Source organism: Apis cerana, linkage group LG6 (assembly GCF_029169275.1).
Source record: "Apis cerana isolate GH-2021 linkage group LG6, AcerK_1.0, whole genome shotgun sequence".
NCBI classification, from domain to species: domain Eukaryota; kingdom Metazoa; phylum Arthropoda; class Insecta; order Hymenoptera; family Apidae; genus Apis; species Apis cerana.
The window spans coordinates 7,609,413-7,624,920 of NC_083857.1; the positions used below are offsets into that span (position 1 = coordinate 7,609,413).

The window sequence follows — 15,508 nt, forward strand, 5'->3', positions numbered from 1 at the left end:
CCCTATTTTCAAACACGAATCGAACATATTTACATCTGACATATTTATTATCATCTGAATCTTATATATCCCATAAATCAATAATTAACTGCTGATTCTTCGGTAATTCTGAAGTGATTTCAAGCAACATTTTCTCTATGAACATTTTTGGTTTCGTTAACAAAAAAAAAAATCGATCAATTATAAAGCGCGTAGCGTTGGGTACGAACCGACAGCGAGTCGTCGAACAAAAACAAACATAAATATACGTTTATCTTTTCGTAAAATTCTTCGTCATAAAATTCACATAACTCGAAAACAATATACAAACATTTTTTGTTTGTTTTCACGTACATAAATTGAATTCACCTTATAGACAATTATTGTATAGCCAGTATTTATTGTTCAAGAAGAAGCCAACTTCGCGATAAAATTGTATCTCGTTCTTGTAAACTCGATTTTTCACGTAATCTTGGAAACGCACATCACGCTCCATCGGTGTTACGTTTCACACTGTGCGATAATTTCTGCTTCTGTTGACGAATATGACGATTCTTTATGATGGCCACAATGCAATGTTGCTTGTGCGGCACCATTTTCCGTGCCACGACTGGCGGAACTCAAGGGAATCTCGGTGGAGAAATAATGCAAAGGCGTGGAAAGGGTAGATTCGAAAAGTTTCGTTGCAACGATATTACTATAGTGCGGTGATTGTGTTTCAAGGATGATATCCAGATAGAGAACAAATGTTGATTCACGTTGATGGAATATATTGGTAAGTGAATAATAATGTGAAAGTTGAATTTATGCCATGTTCAAATTCGATATTAATAATTTTATATTCAAATATGTTTGAGTTTGGTAGGTAATTAAATTTTGAATTTAATATTTGAAGTCAAAAGTAAATGTTAAAAAATCCTGAAAATTGTCTGCGAAAATTTCAGAAAAATTAAAAATTTGGCATTTCTGGATTTAGTATACAATAGTAAATTTTTTAACTTGGTTTAAAAGCTATGTTTGAAAATAAAATAATTAAAAATTTGAAAGTAGTACGTATTTTATTAGCTTTTGAAAAATTTAAGCAAAAGTAGAGAATTAAATCTAACGATTAGAATAGCGATGATGATAATGTAAAAAGATAATTGTCAAGACAATCTTTTCAAAATTCTGTTCTATTCAAATTGATAAAAATTAAAAAAAGGGATGTAAGAGTATCTAGAAAGTGGTACAAAAAAATTCATTGAATAACGATAGATTTATTTTATTCGCGTTTCCATGACCAATCGCGCAAGTTTGCGAATGAAAGAACTGACTTTTTATTGAGATAGCATTATTGGATGGATCACGTTCGAGAGAAAGTTTTGAAGTTGAATCGAGGCCAGCTCGTTTGTGGCGTCTTTCAAAATTGCAACGTTTTTCGTCGACGTTTATCCTGAGATTTGGAAAAGTTTCTCCGGCTAATGATATGGAAATCACATATTTTTCTCAGTATTTGCGCAGACATTTTGGAAACTTTGTCCGGAAGGATTATTGGATAAAGGAATGTACATGTAAATAAATTGTATAGATTATTTGTCTCTTGAAAATATTGAAAATAAAAAAATATTTAATAAATATTCCATTATAGCTTGGATTATTTATAACCATGATTTAAGAAAGACGTTTAACATGATACGATAAGAAAGATTGGATTTTAATTGTATGGAAAATTAAATGTAACTTGTTAACAAAATGAAGAGCAATATATTATGATCTTGAAAATCAGATCATGAATATTATATATCTTTCCATATTCAATTTTCTCTTTTAAAATACTTACAGTTGAAAAATAAAATTCAGAATTAGATCATATTATTTTTATTTTCAAAGAAAAATATTTTTTTTATTTTTAAAGAAAACTATCAACTTGGATTATTATATTTAAATTATGTTTATTCAAGAGTTTCCAATTAAAAAAATTCCAACGAAAAATAACACGAAGACGAGATTTCTTCGCAGGACATAATCTCTTTTTCTCTAAATTACGGAACATATCGATATCCCTAGACGTGGAGAGGAGATTAATCAACATTTTGACAGATGCTTACGTACCAGGCATTCACGATCTGAAATTGACGTGGCTGCTATTCGTGTCATTTTCCATATTTCCCTCCTTATATTTATCGTTTCATAAATCATACGATCTCTTATCGGTTTTTTCCTTAACTCGAAAAATGAAACATCATTTATATACAGAAGTTGAGAAGCATCGAATAAAAATTATAACAAAATAAGAAACATCCTTGTTATTAATAGTATAAAATTTAAAGTATTTATATTATATTATTATTAATGATATTTTTATTAATATTTTGCGATCGAAATATTCTTTCGTTGATTATAAAAATTCGTATATCCTACTCTTTTCTTAACTGAAAAATATCGATATTATTATAAGTGATAATTGCATGAAAATCAAGATCCAAATTGCACACATAAGAATAGAGAATAAGTCGAAGTTCTTTCTGTATTTTGTCGAATCGTCTCAAAAAAAATAAAGTATACAAAGCTTGCACTACTTTCTTCAAACATGTATAATCTATAGTCAACCAGATAATTTATAAAAGATATAAAAATTTTGAAGGATCTCAACGACCCATTGTCCTCGAGCCATATCCCATCGAGAATATTCACATAATGAATTCGTCACGTTGCAATTGAGTCAAGTTGATAATTTGGAAAACGAGCACCGGCAATTTTTCTCTCGACGTGTCGTCACTCTACGCTTCGAACGATAACAATTCGAAAAAACTGGTTTTGCGAAAAACCAGTTTCGAAACGAAACGCATCCCACTGCACTTGATCCACGCGTTCCACCGGAATTGAAATTAATAAAAGGAGCGGCGCAACCGGATATAATGGCTTATGCGGGGAGAGCCGGCAGAAATTCGCATAATTGCCGCGCGTACACGTGAAATTTAATTAATTCCTCCTCGCGGCATTCAGGTTAATTATAAGCGATAGCATACCACGTCACGTTGGATCCGTAAATACGTTTTTGATTATTCTAGAAAACTTATTATTAACGGAGCTTTGACTTGAAGTAAATGGAACCTCTCCCTTTGTAACCAAGAAGGATTTTAACAAGTGAGAATGATCTGTTAGAAAAACCATTTTCTTTTATTTATTTATCTTCTCGTCTTGGAGTGCATTTTTATAGAAATCGAATTTCTTTTTTCTTCTTTTTTAAAAAGATTAATTTTATCGAGAATTGTCGTAATAATGAACTGGAATCGAGCGATAATATTCTGTCTTGAATACAAGTTATTTATTTTTTTGAATTTCATTTGTTTCTTTTTAGTGCCATTCATATTATTCCCCTTTATTTTTCGCGATATCAAATTATTCCAATTCATTTCAATTATTAGAAGCTGGGGGCGTAACGCAATTTCCATTGAATATATAATAATAAATTTCATTATTTCGTAATGTAATTACGATATTAACTCTCATTGAGAGTTGATTAAAGGTAACGATGATTCAGACAACAATGCGTAATGGAGAATATTAATATTTCGTGTATCGAGAACATAGGCTGCTTTGATTCGAGGAGTATCAATGAAGTTTGCATCCTCCTCCTCTCCATTCTCTATTCAAATCTTCCTCGTTTATAGCCACGAACTTTTCCTTTTCGGTTAGTTTCCCTTTAGTATTTTTCCTTTACCCTCGAATAGAGGGTTATTAATGGCGGAAGTTGAGCCGACCAACTTATTTTCTATTCCTCGAGCTCTCCTCCACCTTGTCCTCTTTCACAGTATTTCCACAGCGCTCCTCTCTTTTAACTTTTATCCTCCCAGAGAAATAGAATATGCGGTTTTTTGTTGCAGTAACGAAGAATAACGAGTTGCATTGATATATTCGGTATTATATATTATAATCTTGGAAATAAGCCAATTTACATTTTTTTTTTTTTTTACAAAGCGAATTACTCTCGTCTCGTAATTTTAAAGGTAGATGTAAAGAGAAGGGAGTTCGAGAAAAAGAAATAATTTTTTTCATGGCACAGAATTGACATTAGCGTGTCGTGCAATAATTGTTGAGAAATCTTTTCGATAAAGCTTGAACGAAATCTTGAATCAATCTACGAAGAATTAATCGTAACACGTACGAAATTACGTCTCTGTCCATAAATAAAAATCAGACATCGATTTTATTTTAAACCAAAACTCGTAAAACTGCGTTTCTCCTCACAAGATTAGAGGAAAAATTACAGAAAAAAATCTCGAATGACTTGCCCAGCATCGATTCCAGTATCAAAAGTCTTAAAGAAACAATTTTAACAGCGATTTCAACAGGATGAGAATCAACTTCGCGACGGATAATCGATTCTCCTTAGAGGAATAGGATTTTTTGGGGGGAACTCCACCCCCTCTCGTTTTGACGTCTCTCTTATTTACGTCTCTCGCGACGAATGACCGATAATGAGAGACCGTCTCGACGTTTAACGAGAAACCGCGAAAGAGAAAAGAAAAGATGAATGCTCTCAAGAGGGAACGAACGAGGGGTCGAGAGATGGGGAGGATTCGTTTGAGATCTTTGGGAGCTGCCTCCTTTTTACGTCGAAATCTCTGGCATTTTGGTAAGAAGAGAATTTCGTGTGTAATTTGCCTGTAATATATTTCTTTTTGTTTTTTCAAATCGTGTAAATATTATTTTCATACGAATATCTCTCGCGAGATAAAATTGGTCGATGAAAATTGAATGAAAATCGATGTGGAAGTCGACTTTTAGAGGGGAAAAAGAGAGGAATTAAAGATTTAGATAGTCGTAATAAAAGTATGGGATAATTTAAAAGTTTCTATTTTTTTTTCTAAAGTTTTTTTCCGTTCCAGCGAAATTAGCGTTCTCGTTGAAATTTGCGTAAATGGCGGGATTGGGTTGAAGGGGGAAGTCGAGATAGATTGATGATGTGGAAGCACGAAGGTATTAAGTTTGTGTTATCTCGAAAGGGAAGCTTAATAATAGATCAAAGATGTTCAACAATAAATCGTTTATTTTATGGATAAGATTTTCTTCAACAACGTGTATAATCGATTATGGAAACACGTTGATCACGTTCAGTGTTGAAAAAAGAATTAAGATTTAATTGCCCCCTTTGAATAAATATAATCGATCGAAATTTAACGTTTCAAAGAAATTTACAAACTTGTAAATGTTTCGTTCATGGTGTAATATTTTATGTACAAATTTGAACGAACACGCTTTATGAGAAATGAATGTGAAAATGTAAGGAAAATTAATTTTTTTATATTACAAAGATATATTGTTCTGCACGAGAAATCATCCTTATAATACTCTTTTCTTTAAGAGATATAGGAGAAAGAATATTCAAAAGAGGAAAAATAGAAATATTTTATGATTATATAATGATTATTCAACTTTGCGTTGAGAGGTTCTTCGAATTTTAATTGCTTCAAGGTTAAATTGAAGTAGAACACCCTCCAACGATCGGATAAAGGCGAACTTATTAACTTGAGCTTTCGCATTAAAAGAATGCTAAGAAAAGAAAAAAAAAAGGAAATAAGAATTCTTCGAGTTAATCAATCCGTTACGTGTAGTCGAGCTCTCTAACAATTTGATAGAACGAGGTCGAGCAAGTAATTTTCAACTCATATCAACTTTCTAATTCGTAATTTATTGAATAAAATGCTTTTCATAATCGTATGAGATTATTGAAAGATAAGACACGATCGACTTCAGATTCAGATGTAAAATGAATATTCAATTAATCAAGCAAATGGAATAATGCAAATTTCAAAAATTTACAAATTTATATCTTCGATTTCAATAAAATAAACAATCTTCCCTAACTCGATATTAACTTAATGCTTTAAAAAGAATCTTTTCACATAGAAATAGATCAAGATATTAAAATAAATCGTAAAGATATTTGTAGAAAGTAATCAAAATTCTAGACAAGGTAAACTTTTACTTTGAAAGCGAAACAAATTAATTTTCAATTGCAAATTGAAAACCTTTTCACAATCGTGATTTGAAACGAGTGAGGAATCTTGAAAAAGTGAATTGAAGTTAAAATAAAAAAAAATAAAAAAAAGGGAAAAACGATCGATCAAGCAAAATTTCCTTCCTAATGACTCTGTCAGTGCACGGGGTCGGATAAGTAGAATAGGATCAATCTTGGTCGGACAAGTGGAACACACTGGTGGCCTATGCGACAAGTAGAATTAGATTGTCACCGGACGGACAAGTGGAACGAAGGCGTCCTTGTGGACACAAGTAGAACGGATCGACGCGTGACGAGTCAGTAGAATGACTCCCCGTGTGGCCGGCCACGATTCGTAGACGCAGTTGAACGGATAATTCCGCATCGACGGAACGACGAATTCAATTCTCGAATCGAACGAATGAATATTGAAACTTGGCCAGTTAGAGGTAGCTTGATTAATTTAGCAAATTAAGGGAAACCCGCTGAGATTTCGCGAATCAACGAGAGGAAGCTAGTTTCGCGATTTCTGTTAATTCACCGAATTAATTGGATTCAGATCAAATTTCATCGAAATCGAATCGTATTTACACGAACGGCCGTTTTCTCCCTGTTGTGCTCATTCTGTGACAATAATGCGTGAATGGCGTAAATGAAGGTTGAATAATATATATGTGTGAAATTATATCGTTGTTAATAATTTAGATATACGTGTGGTAATAAAATTTACTTTTTAATAGAAATGCCGATTATTAATCGAAGAATAAATCTATTTGGTTTGATCGAAAATAAAATTTGTCAATAGATACTTTTGTGTTCAAAAGTAATTTGAATTTTTCTTTAGATTTATGAAGAAGATATTTTCATTCGAATAAATTAATTAATTTAGTTTTCCTTCATTATTTTCTTCTTGAATACATCCCGCATCCAGGTTACTTGTGTCAGGTTACTTTGCTTTTTCCTAGTCTCTTTCGATTTTTCTTAGACTTCCTTTTTCCCAACCTTTCTTCAAGGTTTCGCTCCCAGCCTTTATTACTTTCTTCCATTTTCTCAAAGCTTGGAACAACACTTGTAGCTCTCTTCTCTTATCAGTTAGCTCTTCCTATTATATCTTTTTTCTTCCTAATTTTTTTTTTTTACCACTTTCAAGAACATTAGAGACGTGGTTTCAAACAAACTACGCAAAAAACCAGAAATCGTCAATATGAATTAATTAAAAATGTTGCATCGATTCTTAAAATTAATTCTTAATAAGATTAATCAAAATGGAGTAGTGTTTTCGATAAAATTTCCATCAAATAAATCAAGAAGAAAAATCTTTCTATCTTCCAAAATTCGTAATTGATGTGTTCATCGATGATGACGAAGCACAGAAAAAAGCTCGAACTCGAAGCTCTAAAATAGGACTTAGAGTTCTTTAAAAAAAAAAAAAAACGTGTCTCGAAACAATACTATCCAGGATAATTGGGTTAATTACGAGAGTGCAGGCTCGGTGCGTGTTACACCGTGACAAAGATGGTAATTATGACAGACGATTTGTGGCAAAAGACACGGCACCATCTATGACGATGTACACTTCAGGCGACACGTGTTCCAATTAAAGTGTAAACACAAGTTTATCAAGCTTTTCGGTTTCACCACCGTAAGCAAATCTTTTTTTATTCACCCTCCAGCTTTCCACCGCCCTACCACCTCACTCATTCTTCTCGCATCCTCTTTTGTTCGCACTTCGTTCCATTTTTTACGTTGATTCATGCGCGATCGCGTAAACAAATTATATCGATTCAGGAATGCAGAAATGCACAAAACTTTTTTGTACATGTAAATAAAATTCTAGATAGGTCTCTTAAAATTTATTTTTATATTAGGGACTATTTTTTTGTTTTGTAAATTAATTAACGTAATATTAATAATATTCGAGATCAAATGGAGACTATGTATTAGTTATCTCCTTAAAAAATATGAAGATGAGAAAGAGTTTTTCACTTTTTCTATATGTGCATTTAATACAAGTATCGATAATACGTACATGCAGTTTGGATTTGTTGTTGTATTTTTATGACTGTTTTTTTTGTTTATAAATAATAAAGATCCATTATTCTTCGATTTTTGTAGCCTCGAATGTGTCGAGTTATTGAAAATTTAATCTCGATACGTTCATTTTATTTTCCGTTCCATATTGATGTTCTATAAGATTTTCTTTTTTTTTTATTTTTCGTTGAAACAAAATTTAATTTCTTTTTATAAGATATCGAATAGGGAATAGCATGAATATCAAATGAATTAATTAACGTTTTAAAATTTTTTTTAATATATCATATACCCCAGCTATTGTTTATCTTTCCACCTCATTCTTTTCACATCCTTCAGTTTACACCTCGCTCCATTTTACGGATTATTCATGCGCGATCACGTAAACAAATTATCGATTCATCTCGTGGCGTTCCCAATTTTGCGCGAACGGTGATTCGATAACGAAACGTTATCCGTTTCTCGTGAATAGTTAAAATATTTATTGTTTCGACCGCTGAAAATTCTTTGATTTACTCGTTAAAAAGCGATTCGAGAGTGTTACTTGTGTTATTAGATTGAGAAAATTTATGCAAATGCATAAATAATAAATTTCATAGAAAATGGAAAATGAGATTTGCATAGAATTTTGGATTAATTTGGAGATAAAATTCACACGTGTTGTTCACAATGTGGAATTCTTTTATAAAATTCTCTATTTTCACGTAATTCAATGACTGAAATGTTGATAATGTTTATAATCTCATCGAGATTAAATTCACCTTGTTTTATTTAAGATTTTTTTAAAACAGGATAGAAATATCGTGAAATATTGTTTATTTCATTTCTATATCATTTGTATATTTTATATTATTGTATATTCTATTTTATGTATAATATTAGACATTAATAAAAAATTTTGTATAATTTATGTAACGTATATTAATATACATAAATTATGCATATTGACCTATTTTGAGCTATTCCATGATCTATGACGATTATTATAATTAATTCTATTGCATAATAATATTAATTAATATCTATGAACATGTATAAAGGGTTAACTCTATCATTCGATTATTATAATATTTCGGAAATAAATTTGCAAATTTATCGTAATATTATTTTTAATATTCGTTTATTTTCGATTAATTTCTCGTTAATTTTATTATTTATTACAGATTTGTCATTTTGCTTAAATAATTTTGTTTGTTTTAAAATTCTTTTCATGCTTATCATCAAAATGAAATCATAGAGGAATTTTAATAAATATTGCAAGTTGATTAATTAATTTAAATTGTACGTACAGTAGAGATAAATTTGAAATACAATAAAAAGAAAAAAAATATGCGTATATACGATCAAGATAATATGTGATTAATTTTCAGTTTATTCGAGACTTTTGTTTGCAAATTAAATTGTTTACATGCACGATATATTTACTTTTAATGACACTTGATGATTCGTAATAAGAGCATGACAACAGTATCCCAAGTATCCATAATTTTATCCAATTATGTAGATTGTTTTGATAATTTAATATTCTTTTTTATCTTTAAAATAAAATTTTAATTTTTTTTCTTTTAAATCAATTTACAATTTAAAGTATATTGCAATCATTTGATAAAAATTTCAAATTCTCTTCTTATGAATTATAAAATTCTTTCTTCTTATTGATTATAAAATCAAACTTTCTTTTTATCATCCTTCTTCGTATGTACAAAGTTATAAAAAAAAAAAAAAATGAAAAATGAAAAACTAACATTGCTGCTAATTTTCTTGTCAATAGTAATAATCAAAAGCAAAGATTACTAATTAATGAAAGAAATAAAAAAAGAAAAAAGAAAGAAAACGATAGGTAACGATGGATTGAAAACATCAAACATGGTCCTTCTGCAGAATTTGAAGTCCAGCTTTAACTCGCGCCGAGGATCAATATTCGGCAGCCCTCCAAAACCGTGAGCGAGTTTCTCTCTCTTTCTCCACCGTCTCTCTTCAATATACTCCTCTCTCCCCTTTCCTTTTCTCTTGCCACGTAAATACTTCTGCTTCCCTTTTCCACGTATTTTCTCGTCCGCCTTCAGCGGTTTGTCTTTCTCTTCGAATCTTATGCTTTATCTTTCTCTCCCTTTTTTTCTCTTTCTTTTCTTTTCTTCTTAAGTATACTCTTCTTTCACAGATACTCCAATTTTGTTATATATATAAACGGAAATCATTTTTTTCTTCATTAATTTAATTTAATTTTTTCTTTCGTTTGTGTTTTTTAGTTAACTTATTATTGTAAATTATTTTTCCTTTCTTCTTTTGAAAACGATTACAATTTGTTATTTATTAATCTGGTAGTTCTCTTCACCGATTGTATTTTTCATGAATATCGTTAAATCGAAAAAGAATCAATGGAAAGTATCATCGAATTTCTGTTTTATAGCGTTGCAATTTACATATTAGTTTTCTGTCTGCTGTTTGGTGGATTTTTTGGATTATATTTTTCGTCTCTCTTTTTCAAAACATTTTATACCCAATTCACGTGGTTTTTCAAACTTCTCGTATAGGGATGAAAGGGATTTTGTTCGTGATAATTTAACTACGTTCGAGTTAACAGTTATAACATTGAAATTTGTGAAGAGTTAAAACAATATCCCAGATTGAATAAAGATAGAATGTATTCTTTTTTACTTTCTCGAACTACGATCCAATTTTCTCTTTGTTTTTTTCTTTTCAGTTTCTGTAACAATGAATTCTCTACATTTTTATAATATCAAAACCATCGATATATGTAACATAAATTTACAATAATATCAGTATAGAAATCTCTATCATCGAATCTCACCTCTTTCGTAAAACTATAAAGCTTCTTCTCCATAATTTTTCTTTAAATAACTTTCTTTTCTCTTATGTTTTCTTTATCTTTTGTATATTTGCTTCTCTTTTTTTTCTTTAAATATCATACGTTAGTCCTTCGCACCATTCGTTAATTAAGGTCTTTTCTTTGTTCCCCGTTCATTAGCCTCTTTTTTCTACATAGGAATATATATACATATGTATATATCACGGCTTTTCTATTCCGTCATCTTCATTCAGCGTCAGGGAAAGCATCGTCTCCTCGGGCGGAAGTCGAAGACTTGAAAGAGGCGACAGAAAAGGGCGGAGAAGTTTCGTCGTTCAACGAACCGACTACAAATTTTCATTCATCCCTTCGTCGCTGTCGACTTAACCTCCCCTCCCTTCTTCTTTCTTTTCCTTCTCGAAGGCCTCTTCGATCTTCTAGGCTCGAAGATAGAGCTTTTATAATACCAATATCTCTCTCTCTCTCTCTCTCTCTCTCTCTCTCTCTCTCTCTCTCTCTCTCTCTCTCTCTCTCTCTCTCTCTCTCTCTCTCTCTCTCTCTCTCTCTCTCTCTCTCTCTCTCTCTCTCTCTCTCTCTCTCTCTCTCTCTCTCTCTCTCTCTCTCTCTCTCTCTCTCTCTCTCTCTCTCTCTCTCTCTCTCTCTCTCTCTCTCTCTCTCTCTCTCTCTCTCTCTCTCTCTCTCTCTCTCTCTCTCTCTCTCTCTCTCTCTCTCTCTCTCTCTCTCTCTCTCTCTCTCTCTCTCTCTCTCTCTCTCTCTCTCTCTCTCTCTCTCTCTCTCTCTCTCTGCTCGCGTCGGGTCGGGTTCCCCAATATATATATATATATATATATATATATACATATATCATATGAAAACTATGATTGAATTTTTCCGCTGTTAAAGATTTCCGTTCTTTATTTAATAGAACAAGAAGAAAATATTTTTGTTTTTTCATTAACTTTTCATGCAAGATTTGTAGTTTCCTATTGGAAACATCGTAGAAATTAAGAAAAAAATGCGAAGAATTTTAATTAGATTTGAACTCGCGACCCTTCGATTAGAAAATTGATATTATATGTACTGAACCACAGTGACATTTATTAACTTTTTTTAAATTTTGTTCTTATTTAAGGAATATGGAAGTACTGATATTACAATCTTGTCTCAACATTTATTTTCAATTAATTTTTTTCGGATCATTTAGTTTAAATTGCATGAAAGTTATTTTTTTTAAATTTTAAGAAACGTATCATTTATTATCTCCATCTCTTTTTTCCGTTTTGTTATTTCTAAAAATAGGGTTATTACTTTTCGAAAATTTTCAATTTTTACATGTTATTGAACAAATTTCTACATATTTTCATTAGCAGAGATACATGTTATTCATCTTGATAGAATATTTACACAATTTTTGAAAGTAAATTTGTACATCTTGTTTAGATTAAATCAAATTTTATGATCCCTCGTTGAAATGGATTTAAGAATTTTATTTATCTCGAACAAATTTTTCTTCTTTGCAGAAAAAGGTCCCACTTATTTTCGTAAAATTTTCTATGAAAAAATTCTTATAACATCTCTCTCCAAGATAAATTTTATACATTTCTCTCTTATATTTTTAATCATTTCTCGTTAAGATAAACGTATATACGATATATTCACGAACATTTTCTTTTGACGTAAATATTTACGTATTTTATTCGTATTTTTATTATATTTCTCCGAGATATTACTATTAATCCTAGATTCAGTTCTCCATAATATTTGTAAACATCTTTCTAAAATGAGTTTTATAATATGAATAATTGTGACAAATAAATTCTAGAAATTACATAATGTTTCGCTTGAAACTTGGAAATCAATCAAAATAGAGGATTGATTTATTCAGAGAAGGTAGTCACTTTTTCACGTGATATGCTCATAATATCTTGATTTATCATGTTTGATGGACACTGACGGGTCATCAATTCTTCAAGTAGATGGAATCGTTGGTTAATTCAGGTTGCTTGATAATAAGTATACACGCGTTTGACTCTTCCATGATGGATTCTTTACAGTGTGCTTTCTCATAGTGACTTATTGTTTATGAAATAATTTAATTTTGATACTATATTAATCTCATATCGATAGATTTGAATAACAATTTGAAAATGCTTAAAATATAAATATATTTCAGTGTAATTAACATGAATGTTATAATTATGAAAAAAAGTTAACATTGAGCTTTGTAAAAGCTTTTCAAAACTTTCTATGTGAATCAATTAATATATATATAAAAGTAAAATAATAAAAGAATAAGTATATATTAAAAATATATAATTTTTTAGTTTATAATAAAATTCATGATAAATTTGTGAATAACTTTTGAACAATATATACATATATAAGTATGTATAAAATTAATTTAATATTCAGTTAAATAAATTCAATACGCAAATTCTATTCCTCATTTGCATTAACGTGAGAAACAAAGATAAACATTTATCTGGAAAACAAACCTATGGATTCATGTCATGTTCATGTAAAATTTTCCATTTGTATACGTAATTAAAGTTTGTAGAGCAGTCATCTATAAATGATCTCTTTAATATGTTATGTACGTTAGTATTATTACAACAACAAATTCTAATTTTGAAATTAGCACGCTGCTTCGAAACGTCGCAATATGTTACATTTACAGGAAATACATGTTCCTCTAATTTTCCTTTGAATAAAAGTTCTCTTTGGTTTTCACCAGCTGTGCAAAACGATCAACAGCTACAACTGGACAGCAATTTCCCCTGCACAAGAGGAAGTTGTTTATTGGAAACCAGACCAGATACAGAAATAACGAGGATAGAAGAATGAAATTTTCACGACAGACTTGGCTTGGGATGACTGCGGTTGGATTAAGATTTCAGTTCGTCTTGATCGATTTTCATTGTTCGAGTTATATTCGTCTTTCTTGAAGATTGAGCGGATATATATATCGTTTTGAGAGATTGCAGAAATATGAATTATAGAAAAGATTGCGAATTTTTCAATGGATCGTGGAAAATTTTCTTGGCGATATTTTATTACGAGATTAAATAAATTTGTTATTTTTTTCTTACGAATTATTATTATTACATTGATAGATATATTATATTAATCGTATTTAAATATATTTTATTTTTTATTTTATTTTTCTTCTATATTAAAGAAATTACATGTAGTAAAATTTTTTTAAAATGGAAATAATAATATCGAGTGAATGAGAAATTATGTTTTTAAAATTAAATAATTATTCTACACATTGAAAGAATTTAATTTAAAACAATATAACTTTGCAGATTGCGTTTTTTGATGAATTAAATTGTGAAAAGAATTTAGGAGAAAATATCATTTAAAACACATTAAATCGAAATAAAATATTCAATAACCATTTGTATAAAAACTTTCGTGAAATTACAAACTCGGTCAATATTTGAACTCTGGAATGTTTTTTTTTCTTTTTTTTTTGAAACTAATTTGCGAGACAAAATAAACGCGGTTGGTGTGTCGCGTTTTCTTGTATATAAATTCATAGGAAATTTAATAACAAGCGTTGTCGGAATATTTAATGTTCGGCGATATGATAATACTTTTGAAAAATAGTTATTTCAACGAGATGCAAATTACGTTGGATAACGGGCGAGTAGAAAGATTGGGTATTTATCGTTTAACGAAATACGCGATAGAACAAATTAAAATTTTCACGATTATAAAACGTTTCAATTATTTAAATCGATAACAAATTAACGCGTAATATTAATTATAAGCTTATTAACTTGCATTGATTAATTATACGTAATTATCGAATTGCAAAATTTTAACGTAGCTAAAATATGTTCAAATATATTTAAATTAATGTATACAAAATATACCATATTATGCTAAACATTACTTTTTTATAATACAAAATATAAAAGCATAAAATTAAATAAATTTATAACGTTTATATATTTTATATCACGATGACAGATCATTAAAATTGTTTCATTGAAACCCATTCGAAAAATGGAGGAAGCCATGCTATTTAAATCCTTTTTTGTTTTATTTCAATATCTCTATTGGTTATTGAGATATAACGATTCAAATTTTTCCATAACGTTTAACACGGAGCAGAAATTATGAATGATATTCACTGACCTATTCTTTCCTGGAAATGCGTACTATGCTTTTTCAGAAATCGCGTCTGTCGCTTGTCTGCAGTTTGGGATAGGTCAGTGAGACAAGGTGCAAGCGAGAGAGTCCGAGTTAGAGACAAGAATGAAAATAGTAAACAATTAAAAATTATCCTTCTCTTTACACGATGATATCTCGGGAACCGGAAATCGTATCGAAATAATTCAAAAAACGTTTCAAAGGGCAAGGTTCCGCGCTTTTAACGATCGTTCATTCGTTGTTTAAAATTTATTATCTTCCGAGTTATAGCGGTTCAAAGTTTTCTTTATTTTAATAGAACTGAGAGTAAAATAAATTACTCGATAGGTATTTTTTGAAAAACATTGATTATAATGTTATTATTAATATATACTGAAGATCCTAAATTAATTGAAAAGTTAAGTCCTTTTTATATTCATTAATAATAAATATTCTAACGATGATCCAGCTTAATTTAAAAATTCTTTTCACAAAAATACATAAAAAAAAGTTTAAAGTATAATTTTAGCATCAAGCTTAATACTTGATATGATTTTTATATTTTT

The 15,508-nt window shown here is 30.0% G+C and overlaps 1 protein-coding gene and 1 long non-coding RNA gene across 7 annotated transcripts in view; one reads left to right on the forward strand and one right to left on the reverse strand.

The window, feature by feature from the left end:
- LOC108001507 (uncharacterized) overlaps window positions 1-15,508 on the reverse strand; it is a 189,693-nt gene that overhangs the window by 108,597 nt on the left and 65,588 nt on the right. The window lies entirely within an intron of this gene.
- Window positions 1-15,508, forward strand: part of LOC133666246 (uncharacterized) — a 37,136-nt gene that overhangs the window by 20,670 nt on the left and 958 nt on the right. The gene's annotated exons all lie outside the window — the stretch shown is intronic.